At 40.8% G+C, this 12,661-nt stretch overlaps 1 pseudogene; it reads left to right on the top strand.

Moving 5' to 3' along the window:
• The first annotated feature begins 4,870 nt into the window (after nucleotides 1-4,870).
• Nucleotides 4,871-11,975, top strand: LOC103397193 (chymotrypsin-like elastase family member 2A; annotated as a pseudogene).
• Nucleotides 11,976-12,661: the final 686 nt, after the last annotated feature.

Genomic DNA, 12,661 nt, shown 5'->3' with positions numbered 1-12,661 from the left:
AAATTTGCACATCCACAAGTGTTAACTACTGCACTTTACAAGTATTAACAACTGCACACTGTAAATACTGAAAAGACTTCTGTTGATTCATGTGTATATTTTGTTATTTTATTCCCGTGTATATTTTGTTATTTTTATTTCTTGATTTATTTGGCATTCAGTGTGGACAGCAAAGTAAAATTTACATTGTACAGGGAAACCTGCTTTCCTTACTGTACACATGACAATAAACGCTTTGAATCTTTGAATCTTAAATCTAATAGATCCATCCCTGCTTCATGGCAATGTTCGTACTCAGGCGGGTTTACAACTTGCATTGCCTCGACTCACTGGGTCGAAATGTTTAAATGTTTGTGGAGCCATGACAATATTGCGAACATTGGTGTTGTAAGCTCCATGTGTATTTCCCCCCGTTATAGTCAGCGGGTAGCTTCTTAACAGGCTAGTTATCATGCGGGTAGCAGCTTAACAGGCTAGTTATCATGCGGGTAGCTGCTTAACATACACGATTGATTTAGACAGTTGGCGGTACATATTATACTTACATGATCTTGCTCCATGCGAAGGAGACAGTCTTCTGGCACACCACGAATTCGAAGAAATCTCGACAGCGGAGAATCCACATTTTGAGCCATGGCGACGTGCGAGCTCACTAGAACTTTCCACGTTTTAACAATAGCTTTATATAGTTATCACGTAACAACGTATCACGAAATAACGTAAAACTTATCATGTAATAACGTGAAACTTATCACGTAATTACGTGATAACTCGTACTTTGGGTGACAACGTATCCAGCTTGTATCCATGGAGCCGTGGCCCTCCGGGTGATCAATCCTTCTAAGTGTACGCATACTAATATAAATCTCATCCACTGAGCCCAATAATTGAAAAATCTAACCAAACCTCAAGCCAAGCATACATTACAATTCTACTGAATAGTGTAAACGAGCCATATTCTTGCCTCGCAGGGGGTTTCATTCATCATTTCATTCAATTAAATTGTATTTATAGAGCGCATTTCTTGAACAAAGCAAACTCAATGTGCTTAACAGTCATCACGTAATGAAAGTTTCGTGAAAGTTATCACGAAATGCACTGGTCCTTCTCGTATTGCGGTAGTTGCGTTTCAAGACCCACCGCGAAATGGGAAAATTCGCGAAGTGGAGTCGAGATAGTTATTATATGATTTACGTATATATATTTACCCTTCACGAACCTCCCCACACTGTTATCAACAGTCGAACAACAACAACAGTGCCATCATGTGTCCAATTGAGGTACCCTACATTAATTAAATGCTCACCATATGGACAGTACCTATATCTTAGATTTCCCAAACGTACGTACTGTACATGTTTTTTTATGTATTACCCTGTATGTATTTATGTGTTGCAAAATGCCTTTTCGTTTATTTGAATACAGTTTTTTCACTTGAAGGCTAGAGAAATGAAAATATTGGAAATTAAAACATTTTTAATGTTTAAAGATTGGATTAAAAAATCTGCGATGTACTGAGGGAGAGAAAGTAGAACCGCGATATAGAGCGGGACCACTGTAAGGTGAAAGCTATCACGAAATAACGTGAAACTTATCACGTAATAACGTGAAACTGATCACGTAATTACGTGAAACTGAGCCAATTTTGTTTTTCTCAGTGTGGCAGCAATACGCTTCCGTAGTCAGACACTCAGACAGTTTGAATGAAGATATTAGCCAATAGGAGATGGCAGGTGGCAAAAAGGAAACTCGTTGGATGTCAGCTGCTATTAAAACCTAAAGAGGAACAGAGAAAGAAACAGTAAGTTAAATTAATTTTATATTTGATGAAATAATAAGTCAAAAAGCTGTGTAACATTTTGTTAACGTATTAAAATAGAACACATCTCAGCTTTAACCTGTGCTAAACCTCTGGTTTGGATAACTTTTGGGGAGATCTCTAGTATTCAATGGCCATGGTCTTCTAAAATGAAATGTTAATTATTTTTGTTAAAAAGTTACTGCTTTGGTTTATACTGTAATTACTTGTAATTAAAAATTAAAATAATGTTAGGTCAGTCTTCCCTCCCTTCTGCCTGTGTCTACTGGGGTATTCAGTGTGATCACACTCACCTGTGTCTTTGTTGCTACTCTCACTCGTGTCACCTGGTACCCTGGGTATATATACACCTCTCCCTTAGTCCTTGTCAGTTCATTGTTTGGAGTGCATGCCAAGTTGGTCTGTGGTTGTTGTTCATGCTATGATTTTTTTTGTCTGAGTTTTGCCCCTTGTTGTTCCTGCCTGTACCTTGTATCCAGTTAGTGGATACATTTAAGTTTTGAACCATTTAACAAACTGATCACTGTGTCTAGAGTCCTGCATTTGGGTTTGGGTCTTCATAAAACATAAAATAGTTTTGTTGTACCAGCACTCTAAACTAAAGGACAGAGGGTTTTGAATAGGTTTATAGCACCCCTGCTGAGGCAGAGGAAGATGACATGCACAAACATAGTTACATGTCCTATGTTTACAACCATTACACCTAACAAAATGAAAAGTTCCTTTTGAAGATGGTGTATTTTTTATCTAAAAAATTAACTTGCAATAGTGTAAGCATAGTAGCTTTAGGCAAGATGACACATGCTTCTACACATAGACACACACACTGTAAGCCATTTGTATTGTTTTATTTGTTACTCTTCGAATGTTGTTGAGAGTTCTATGATTTTATTTTGTGTTGTATGGAAATGATACATAAGTGCCTCTCACACACGGATGCAACAAGAGTTGTTTTATACAAGCTTTTCAGGAGTTTTCAATCAGATGTACGACAGGCTCCAACTATCACTTCCATTGTCATAATTTTCCCTGACCTGAGTGACGATTGATTTGCTGAGTACCCCACGTTTACCAAGCTGAGACTCATAGGAAACCACATAAAGAAGTGATGATGTCTAATGTCCCTCTTCTTTTTTTAAAGGAATATAACTCATTTGATGTCTAAACAGTTCAATTGTCCCATCTAGTGGAGAAGAAAAGGATGATTCATGGTTTGCCGCCTGCAGTGTAATCTGATAAAAATGGTACTTATGTTTTTAAAACAAAACAGTGCAGGTTTAGGGAGGTCTGAGCACAGAGATAAAAAAAGGCTAAAGATTCAAATAAGAGAAAAAAACTGTAACTAAAATGAGCCAAGATGTTAAACTGATACTATCTGTCTACCAAAGATCAATATGTTTGAACATTTTACGTTCCAACACAACCCCCTGACCTTTCACCATGTTAACCTCAGAGCTATTGCACCATTGAATATTACCCAAGGAGCCTTTGACATATTTATAACCTGTGTGTGCTGACTCACCTCAGACCTGCATACTCTGACATTTTCATAATTCAGGAGTTGTGTCTGTGCCTTCCAAGTCCAAAACTCATTAAACTACTCTTCATTGGATTATTACCAATCTGACCACACATGACTCTGTGTGACAGTACATTTGACCTCATGACAATATAACAGCAACAGCGATACCATCTGCTTCTTACTATCCTAGTTAATACCTCCCACAAGGAGGTTATGTTTTTGGCGGCCTGAGTCTGTCTGTCAGTCTGCCTGCCTGTTGTCCTGTTGACCAAGAAAAAATGTTTGCTAAATTGTCATGATCTGGATAAGTAAGAGACGATTACCAAATATTAACTTCTCCCCAAGAAAAAGACCACTTGGAAATAAAAATGGAATATGACACGAACATGCCAACCAATGCAAGTTGGTTAGTATAAACAAAAATAGAGCTTTTTGGCCATGCACAGTGTGGGAGTGCAATTCTGTGGAGATGTTTCAGCGCATTAAGAGACAGGAATCTGTGTGTGGGGCAAAAGGTGTGAAGAAAGATGATGAAAACAAGCCTGTAGCGGATTGAAAGTCTTGGTTATTGTCATTTGTGCAACAAGGCATTTTTCAAAACTTGAAATGTGCAATGGATTTCTTCCCAAATATCTGCCCTGATATGTAGAAAATCTGTGAATTGAAACTGAAGACCAGGGTCCACACCAGAAGACCACCAAATCTTTAGAAAATGACTTTTTTTTTTGCAACAACCAGAGTGTGTATTCAAGCAACACACAACTGACTTCAAATTCTAAGGGGCTAATACTTCTGACCTTGTTTTTTGTTAGTTTGGTAATTTTTACTTGGTGTATGCACACACACAGGTTATGTAACAGTCCCAATTAAGCATTTTTATAAATGCTGTGTTAAGAATGTTTTCCCTGTTTAAAAGCACTCATAATACTGTCCAGATTTAAGAGCATATTAAGGGATGGAACGACTGAGCACAAGTTAAGCTCACTAAATACATTCTGTATTTTATGATATTCATATCTCACTGTGCTTAGAGGTATATTGCTCTATATATTTAGGGTTAGGTAACATTAAAGGGAGACCAAGCCAGTGCCACTAATCCCAGGTCTTTGTTTCCCATGCTGTTATGCAACCATTTAATGCTGTTTTGTCTGATGCTGTTTGTCCTGGAAAACAGTACAGATGCCAGAACATACTTAATGTGATATGATACAATGTACTTACGACCTTTTGCAAAAAAAGAAAAACACATGTGGTCAAACAGTGGACAGTGACTGAATCTTATATAATCTGCTTAATAGTAGAACATGCGTCAAGGAATTACGACATTCATGGGAGTTGTTGAAGGAAACACACCTGTCTAGAACCAGATTACATTGACCCTAATTACCATTGGTCCATGACTCTCCTTCGGAGGCCATGACCAACCAATAGGAGTGTTTCTTTCTGCATTTGGAGCAGGGGTTGCCAGCACTGGGTGGTTTAAAAGGGAGTGAGTGTCCCACCGTCCCACAGCAGAAGCATCAATCAACATGATCCCCATTGTGCTGGCCTCAGTGCTCATCGCTAGTGTTGCAGGCTCAAAGACAAGAACCCAAAATAGGGCTAAAGAGCCACCTGCTGTAAAACGAATGAAATGATTAGTTCAAGATTCGTTCAAGATTCGTTCACGACTCATTCATTTTACTTTTCTAAGGTCAAAGATCCGAATCAGTAAAAAGAGTCGGTCTTCCCATCACTACTCTATTGGCTGTAGTGCTATTAACCTATGCTTTGCATTTCTGTGGTACTGCTGCCACCTAGTGGACTGGCTGGGGTAGTCACAAATATCCCAACCTGACTGCATGAGTTCTGTATTACTTTAACAGAAAACCCAGTGTTTAAGCCCTTTTCTTTTCACCAGTCAATCGTATTGTACTAAGGCTGCTACACTAGCAGTAAGAACATCTGGCTGTCTGGCAGGGAGCTCACACTAATTTATCTGCAATTTTGTAAAAGGGAAATGATGTATTCTGAGTCTGATTGAAGGAGCTGACAGTTATTCCATTCTTCTCCTACTTTTCCTGTTGTGTTCTTTTACACATTTTGTCCACCGTGTCTAGCCCTCGGGTGTGGCAAGCCACCAATCGAGCCCCTAGCTTCCCATGTGGTCAACGGAGAAGATGCCATACCCCCGCAGCTGGCCCTGGCAGGTATGCTAATGCTCACACACCTGTCAGTGTTTTTATTTTTCCTGAATACTGCCAAAACAGAATGGTCCAACATCTGGTAATTAAACGGTTCACACCCAGGAGCTGTTATAACAGCCTTCAATTGTCTTTTCATTAGATGTACAACAGTATGTATGCGTCCATGGCCTCCTACCTACAATCACCTTTGTGTTTATGTGTTTCCATCTCCAGACCTCACTGGATGAGAGAGACAGTAAGTGGAGGCACACCTGTGGAGGAGCTCTGGTTTCTGCCAACTGGGTCATGAGTTTTGTATTATTTCTGAACTTATCTAATGGTCCTCTATCCAGCACACAGACAGTGTCTGAAACAGAATGTAAAGTCTTATGGTGTAAAACTATTAGAATCAGGATAGGACTGAACAGGACCAGGCTAATCCAGACTAGATGGGATATGACCAGAGACCATACAATACCATACTATAGTGTTTCCCAGAATTGATTTTATTTTTCAGAGTTAATTGTTAACTGCATGCCTTTATTTGGTTTCCATATATGTTAAAATAAATTAATTAATGTAATTTAAATAATGCTAGTGAGTTAAAGACACCTGAGCTGGTGTAAAGTCTCCTGTTCTGTGGGAATTGTACATGACCTCTTCCTTTCCGTTATCACTGCACGAAACTTTTGTCCTCAACTCAACTTGAGACCTAAACCGTGTGCTTTGTCCCACAGCACCAAGCTCTCCTACAGAGTGTTTGTGGGCAAACACAACCTGGTGGAGGAGGAGGCCGACTCCCAGGACATCCTGCCTGAGAAAATTATCGTTCATGAGAAATCGAATCCCATCTTTGTGGCCTTCAGGTAAGACAAGCACCAGTGTGATGTATAAAGAGCAGACTGAGTTTCCTGCTGTGACAGTCCATTATAATCTCAAGATTAATCATTAGTTAAGACCTAAATATTTTTTTCTTATTTTCTTTATTGAAAAACATATTTAAACATATTTTGTATTTTCTGTATTTACTTTTTGGGTAAATAATTATTCACATTCCTTAATCAGCCTTGGCCTAGATCTGCTCCATTGTGTGAACTTCCTCCAAGAGAACATGATTGTTTCTCCTCAGTCTACTTCATGTAAAATCAGTTAATCAAAACTTTTGTGTGTTTGTGTCAATCACTGGCTGGATTCTGTTTGACTAGGATTTTAAAAATGTTTGGATAAATGTTTTTTTTTTACCAAATTTTGAAGTCATGATTAAATTCAAAGCTCAAAGCCTTGTTGTTTGAGCTTTAGGAGTAATGTAAGACAAGCACCAGTGTGATGTATAAAGAGCAGACTGAGTTTCCTGCTGTGACAGTCCATTATAATCTCAAGATTAATCATTAGTTAAGACCTAAATATTTTTTTCTTATTTTCTTTATTGAAAAACATATTTAAACATATTTTGTATTTTCTGTATTTACTTTTTGGGTAAATAATTATTCACATTCCTTAATCAGCCTTGGCCTAGATCTGCTCCATTGTGTGAACTTCCTCAAAGAGAACATGAATGATTCTCCTCAGTCTGCTTCATGTAAAATCAGTTAATCAAAACTCTCGTGTTTGTGTCAATCTCTGGCTTGATTCTGTTTGACTAGGATTTTGAAAATGTTTGGATAAATGTTTTTCTACCGAATTCTGAATTGTCATGATTAAATTCAAAGCTGAAAGCCTTGTTGTTTGAGCTTCAGGAGTGACAGGAGTAGAAGTGCACAACAGTATTTGGATTCTGTTCCTGTTTTCCTCCCCTGTGACTTCAGCGCTAGTTATGTTACAACTTCAATCAATGAAAGCAGTACAGACACTTTAGCTCCAAAGGCTGTGAACCACTGTTCAAAAACCCCGAAAGCAACTCCTAAATCCAGTATGAACCAGATATCGATTTTTCCCACAGTAATGACATTGCCATGATCAAGCTGTCACAGCATGTGCCTGTGAACGACCATGTGAGGCTGGGATGTATCCCTGCTGCTGGCACTCTGCTGCCCAACCTGTACCCCTGCTATATCACCGGATGGGGCAGATTGTACAGTAAGTTCTTCATTGTGTTTGTGTTCATCAATAATAGAACATTTTTAGGGTCATCCCATGAAGTGAAAGTCATACATACTGTATGTGTGTAATCACTGTTAGCTGGGGAATCCTGCTAAATTAGGATGAAAATCCCATGGTTGTCATTTTAACTCGAACTTTTGCCGCAGGAGCTGGGGGGGGGGGGGGGTGTGCTTCTAAATTGAAAGTTATAATCTTTTATGTGTTAATGAGCTCAGAGGAAATCAAAAAAGCAGCACGGGATTATAAATTATTCAACTAGTTTTGGCAGTGCTGTCCCATGTTATGCCAGGATATGTGGATAGATATGGTGTCTATGTGTTCTTAACAAAGCATAGCCACTGAATTTAAGGCACATTCATCTGGTTGAAGCTGCCAACAAAGCACATTAGCGTATTTTTCGCACCATAAGGCGCACCCCATTATAAGGCGCATTAAGCGAAGCGAAACAATTAAGCAGAACAATCAAGCACGTCCGGATCCCTCTCGTCATTATCATCGTCCGTCTCGTTGCTGTCACTAAGCTGTTCAGTTATGATTCCGGCCTTCGTGAAAGCTCGGACGACATTTGAGACTGATACCTTAACCCAGGCATCCACGATCCATTGGCAAATAACTCGCCCGGCGTTGCCTCCCTGTCTTGGTAAATGTGTGTTCGCCTTCTGTCATCCAATTCTCCCACGCAGCTCGCAATTTAACTTTAAACGCCCTGTTAACGCCAATTTTAGTGGTTGGAATTCTTTGGTTAATCCACCCGGAATAATGGTAAGTCCCGAATTAGTTTGCTTCACTTGGGCTTTGACAACGTCGGTGAGATGTGCATGGATTCGTGCATAGATTCGCAGATCAATAGGGACGGAGATTTGTGGAAAAGGGTAGTGACCTAAGTTGGACACAGGAGAGCGCTGCTGTTGTTGTTGTTGTTCCGTGCGGAAGTGCGGATGTTGTTTTGCAGAGAGAGTGTGTTTTGCCTGTATCGATAAAAAAGGAGAAATAAAAAGAGTTGCTGACCACGAAAAAAATCGACAGCCATGCGTCCGAGTCTTCCTGCATCGCACCATACATGGACAACACAAAAACACAACACAGTCTTCGGGTGTTTGGAGGCACGACGTGACGTTGCACGGATTTGGGTTACACAACCATACTGTAACAATTGTTGTTGAGCATCTTCTAATTGTGATAACAGAGTTAAACATCATTGTTGTTCCCAGTGTGCGCTGTGTGGTTTGGGCTTTATAAAATCAGTTCAAGATCAGTAAGCACAACCACAAGCAATACATGAGGCGCACCGGGTTATAAGGCACACTGTCGATTTTTGAGAAAATTAAAGGACTTTAAGTGTGCCTTATAGTCTGGAAAATACAGTACTTATTTTGCCATTACAATATACAGTATCTCCTCTCATGAAACCTTTATCACATAAATAAAACACAACCTGTTCTCTTGTGTTAAAATATATCCATTTTGTATAACCATGTTCAGCCAATTGTGGACACTGCACCCTGTCTCAGCTACTGAATCACACCGAGTTTTGAAAACAATTCGTAATCTGGTAACAGAGAAAAGCTCACTGTGTCACGTGTGGGCATCAACATGGAAGGAAGCAGGCAGGACCCAAATGCAGTACTGGTGCAGGTATTTTATTTGAAGGTTCTAAATTCCAAAAACCAGGACTGAAGCATACACAAAGTCGAGCAGAGCTGAGAACACGAAGAGAGTTGAGCACAGCAACAGACTTGCTCGGGAACAAACTAGGAACAGCTACAACAAAAAGCTCAATACAACGCTGGCACAAAGGATACAGCTGGCACAAAGGATACAGCGCTCATGAAACCAGTCACTAACTTACACACTACTCCAAACTACAATGATCCAACACAATGACCCAACAAGGGCAGAGCGAGGGAGAGAGGTATATATAGACAGGGAGCACCAGGTGACACAAGTGAAGCTAATTACAAACAGGTGAGTGTGATTACACAGATTACCCCACACAGCAGGAAAAGAAAACAGACAGACATGGCACACTGAGGGGGCAGCTTGAGAAAGAAGAGTATAAGACACTGAACACAGTGAGGGCATTCATCCGTCCTTCTGCTTTGTCGACACCACATGTAACTGCTTGTGAGTATTGACATCTAGAGAGGGAGACACGATCCGTTCGCGGTGACTTGTCAATGATACCAGAAAGTATTGACATCTAGAGAGGGAGACATGATCCGTTCGCGGTGACTTGTCAAAGAAACCAGAGATCTCTGTAAATGCACTGTAGAACAATCAAAGTTGTTTGCTCATTTCACCCTTGTAGTGAATTATCATTACTATTGTCTGCATTGACTGTGTCCCTGAAACACGCACACGGGACGAGTTGGGTCCTGCTGCCCAAAGGTTGAGGGACAGCAAACACCAACATTTGGCTGTCTGTGTCCAGGGCAACTCTGGTGGCACTCTTAACTGCAAGAACAGCGAAGGTGTGTGGGAGGTCCATGGAATTGCCAGCTTTGTCTCCAGTCTTGGCTGCAACTTTGTGAAAAAACCCACCGTCTTCACCCGTGTTTTTGCTTTCAATGGGTGGATCGACAAGGTAAACAGAACAGAACACAGACAAAAGATCTAAATTGTTTTAAATGACTATATGTTTTTTCATGTCAAGGAAAGTGAAGTACTTGTCATTGTGACACAGCACACCACAGCACACAATGAAATGTGACCTCTGTTTTTAACCCATCACCAAAATGAACAGTGGGCAGCAGTGTGTGGGGACAGTGCCTTGCTCAAAGCACTTCAGTGGTAACTTGGCAGCTGGTGGACTCAAACCTGAAGCCTTCCAGACCCACGTCTGCTTCCTTAACCACTAAGCCACCACTGCCCTAAAAGTGGATGAAATGTGAATAAAACATGGAACTGTGACACTGTACTTGTCTTGTTTGTTTTTATACACAGCAGAATATGTGGGCTTTTTTAAGTCACTGCAGAAACTGGTTAATCCCTTGGTTTTGAATTAAAAACAATATCAACAAATGTCCAGCAGGTGTCCACATTATCTTGTTATGGAAATGCTTCTGACAGCTTTCTATAACAAAAAGTTATGCAGACAGTCTAATGCAGTGGTTCTTAACCTGGGTTCGGTGAGTCAGTCTCAGGGGTTCGGTGGAGGACAAGACACACAACTGACTCATATGACTCGTGATGACACACCCCCCGCTTGGCCATTACCGAAGGGTTCGGTGAAGGCGCATATGAAACTGGTGGGGTTCAGTACCTCCAACAAGGTTAAAAACCACTGAGCTAGTGTGACAGTTATGTGCTTGTTATATATACACTGACTGTGTGAAATCAATACATGCATGCACCCTCTTTTCAGATCAACACACACACAGACAGAATCTCCCTGCCATATCTGTCGACTCCTTTTTAGTCTAATTCAGATTGTGAACTGCATACACAACATTTGTGACACCTAACTCCTCAGAGTACAAAAAAGCTCCGAACATTTTGGAAATCTATTCATCAAAACTCCAAGATCCGTTTTCCCAGTCAGTAATTACAAGGATAATTTTCTGCAAAGTGATGCCAACAGCATCCTGAGTGGGACCCATCTGGTACAAAGACCCAACAAATACGTTGGAGGGCAGATAAAATGCATCACTGCCATCTAGTCAGACTTGGAGCGATCCATCTTTATTTTGCCTGCTAAAAAAATGCCTATAAAATGAGGAATAACTTTAAAATGAGTTCCCAACTGCAGGTTGAGACTGTTGCAATATATTCCTGAGTTGGGAGAGAATAGGGAAATAGAGTGGTATGAAAAAGTTTGGGTACCCCTGATCATTTTCAAGGTTTTCCTTTATGTATCATTGGTTGTTCGGAACAGCAATTTCAATTAAATATATGATATAGCAAACATCCATCCATCCATCCTTTTTCATCCGCTTATCCGTTACCGGGTCGCGGGGGCAGCAGTCGCCACCCAAATCACATTGCACCGTACCAAACCTTCCTGCGGGTGGTGAGTCCACTGGAAGGTACCAACCGCCCTAACCGGGATTCGAACTTGCCCAGGAGGTGAACCCTGGGGTTCCACACCAATGACAGAGACATTGCCTCTGGGCCAAAGCGCCACATGTTGTTGTTGTTTTTTGTTTTTTTTTTAAGTGAGCTTTACAGCAGAGTAACGTTTATATGTATGTATGGATCAGTGATACACCTGCGAATAAGCCTTCCCCAATTCCGCTGTGTGTTAACTGAACGTAATGACAATAAAGACTATTCTATTCTCTCCCTGGATCTGTCCGCTTTGGCACAGTCCCAGGCTGCTGTACTGCTCTGCCTGCCTACTCTGAGAAACTCCTGGGCCCAAGGACTCTGAACCCCAGAGTAAGTGTGTGTGTAGGTGTGTGTGTGTGTACTTGTGTGTGTGTTTACACGAGTGGTCATGTAAGAAAAAGAGAGAGAGGGATGTTGCCTCTTAGCTACCAAGCAAGCGACTGAGCCCTTGAGGCGTGTTCACATACGTGACTGCGCAGTGGAAGAAGAACTGCGAGGTAGAAGGAACGGCAACAGGAAACACGTGAGGCGTGTATGCGCTCACGGAGGTGTGAATGGGTGTTGTGTACGCGCACCAAGATGCGCTCAGGTACAATGAAACAGTGCTTGTGATGTTATCAAAGTATATGGGGGAAGGGAGGCGTACCGCGTGGTCTACTCCAGACAAAGGACTTTGTCGGAGTTTTCCTGATCCCAATACTGATAACGTTACAAGTTAACACTGAAATACTGACGGTGTACAAGAGTATAACACCGAGTCAGGAGGTTAGAAAAGAAGTGCATGCAACAGCCTAGCTATAAAAGCAGCACAGATTTCAGACAACAAAATTCAATATGCGTACTTAAACTGTCCCTAAGTTTAAATAGCACTTAACAATACTACAGATTAACTAACGTGCCCAAATGCCAGCCCCAGTGCAGGTACTGGCAATCTTGTTAAAGTTGAAGGTCGCATGGATTCCAGTCAGTATCAGTAAATTTTTTCGAACAATGTTCAAGAATCAGTGA

This window comes from Cynoglossus semilaevis, chromosome W (assembly GCF_000523025.1).
Source record: "Cynoglossus semilaevis isolate Cse_v1.0 chromosome W, Cse_v1.0, whole genome shotgun sequence".
NCBI classification, from domain to species: Eukaryota; Metazoa; Chordata; class Actinopteri; order Pleuronectiformes; family Cynoglossidae; genus Cynoglossus; species Cynoglossus semilaevis.
Note: the sequence above shows the minus strand (reverse complement) of the source record. Positions and strands in the feature narration are given on the sequence as shown.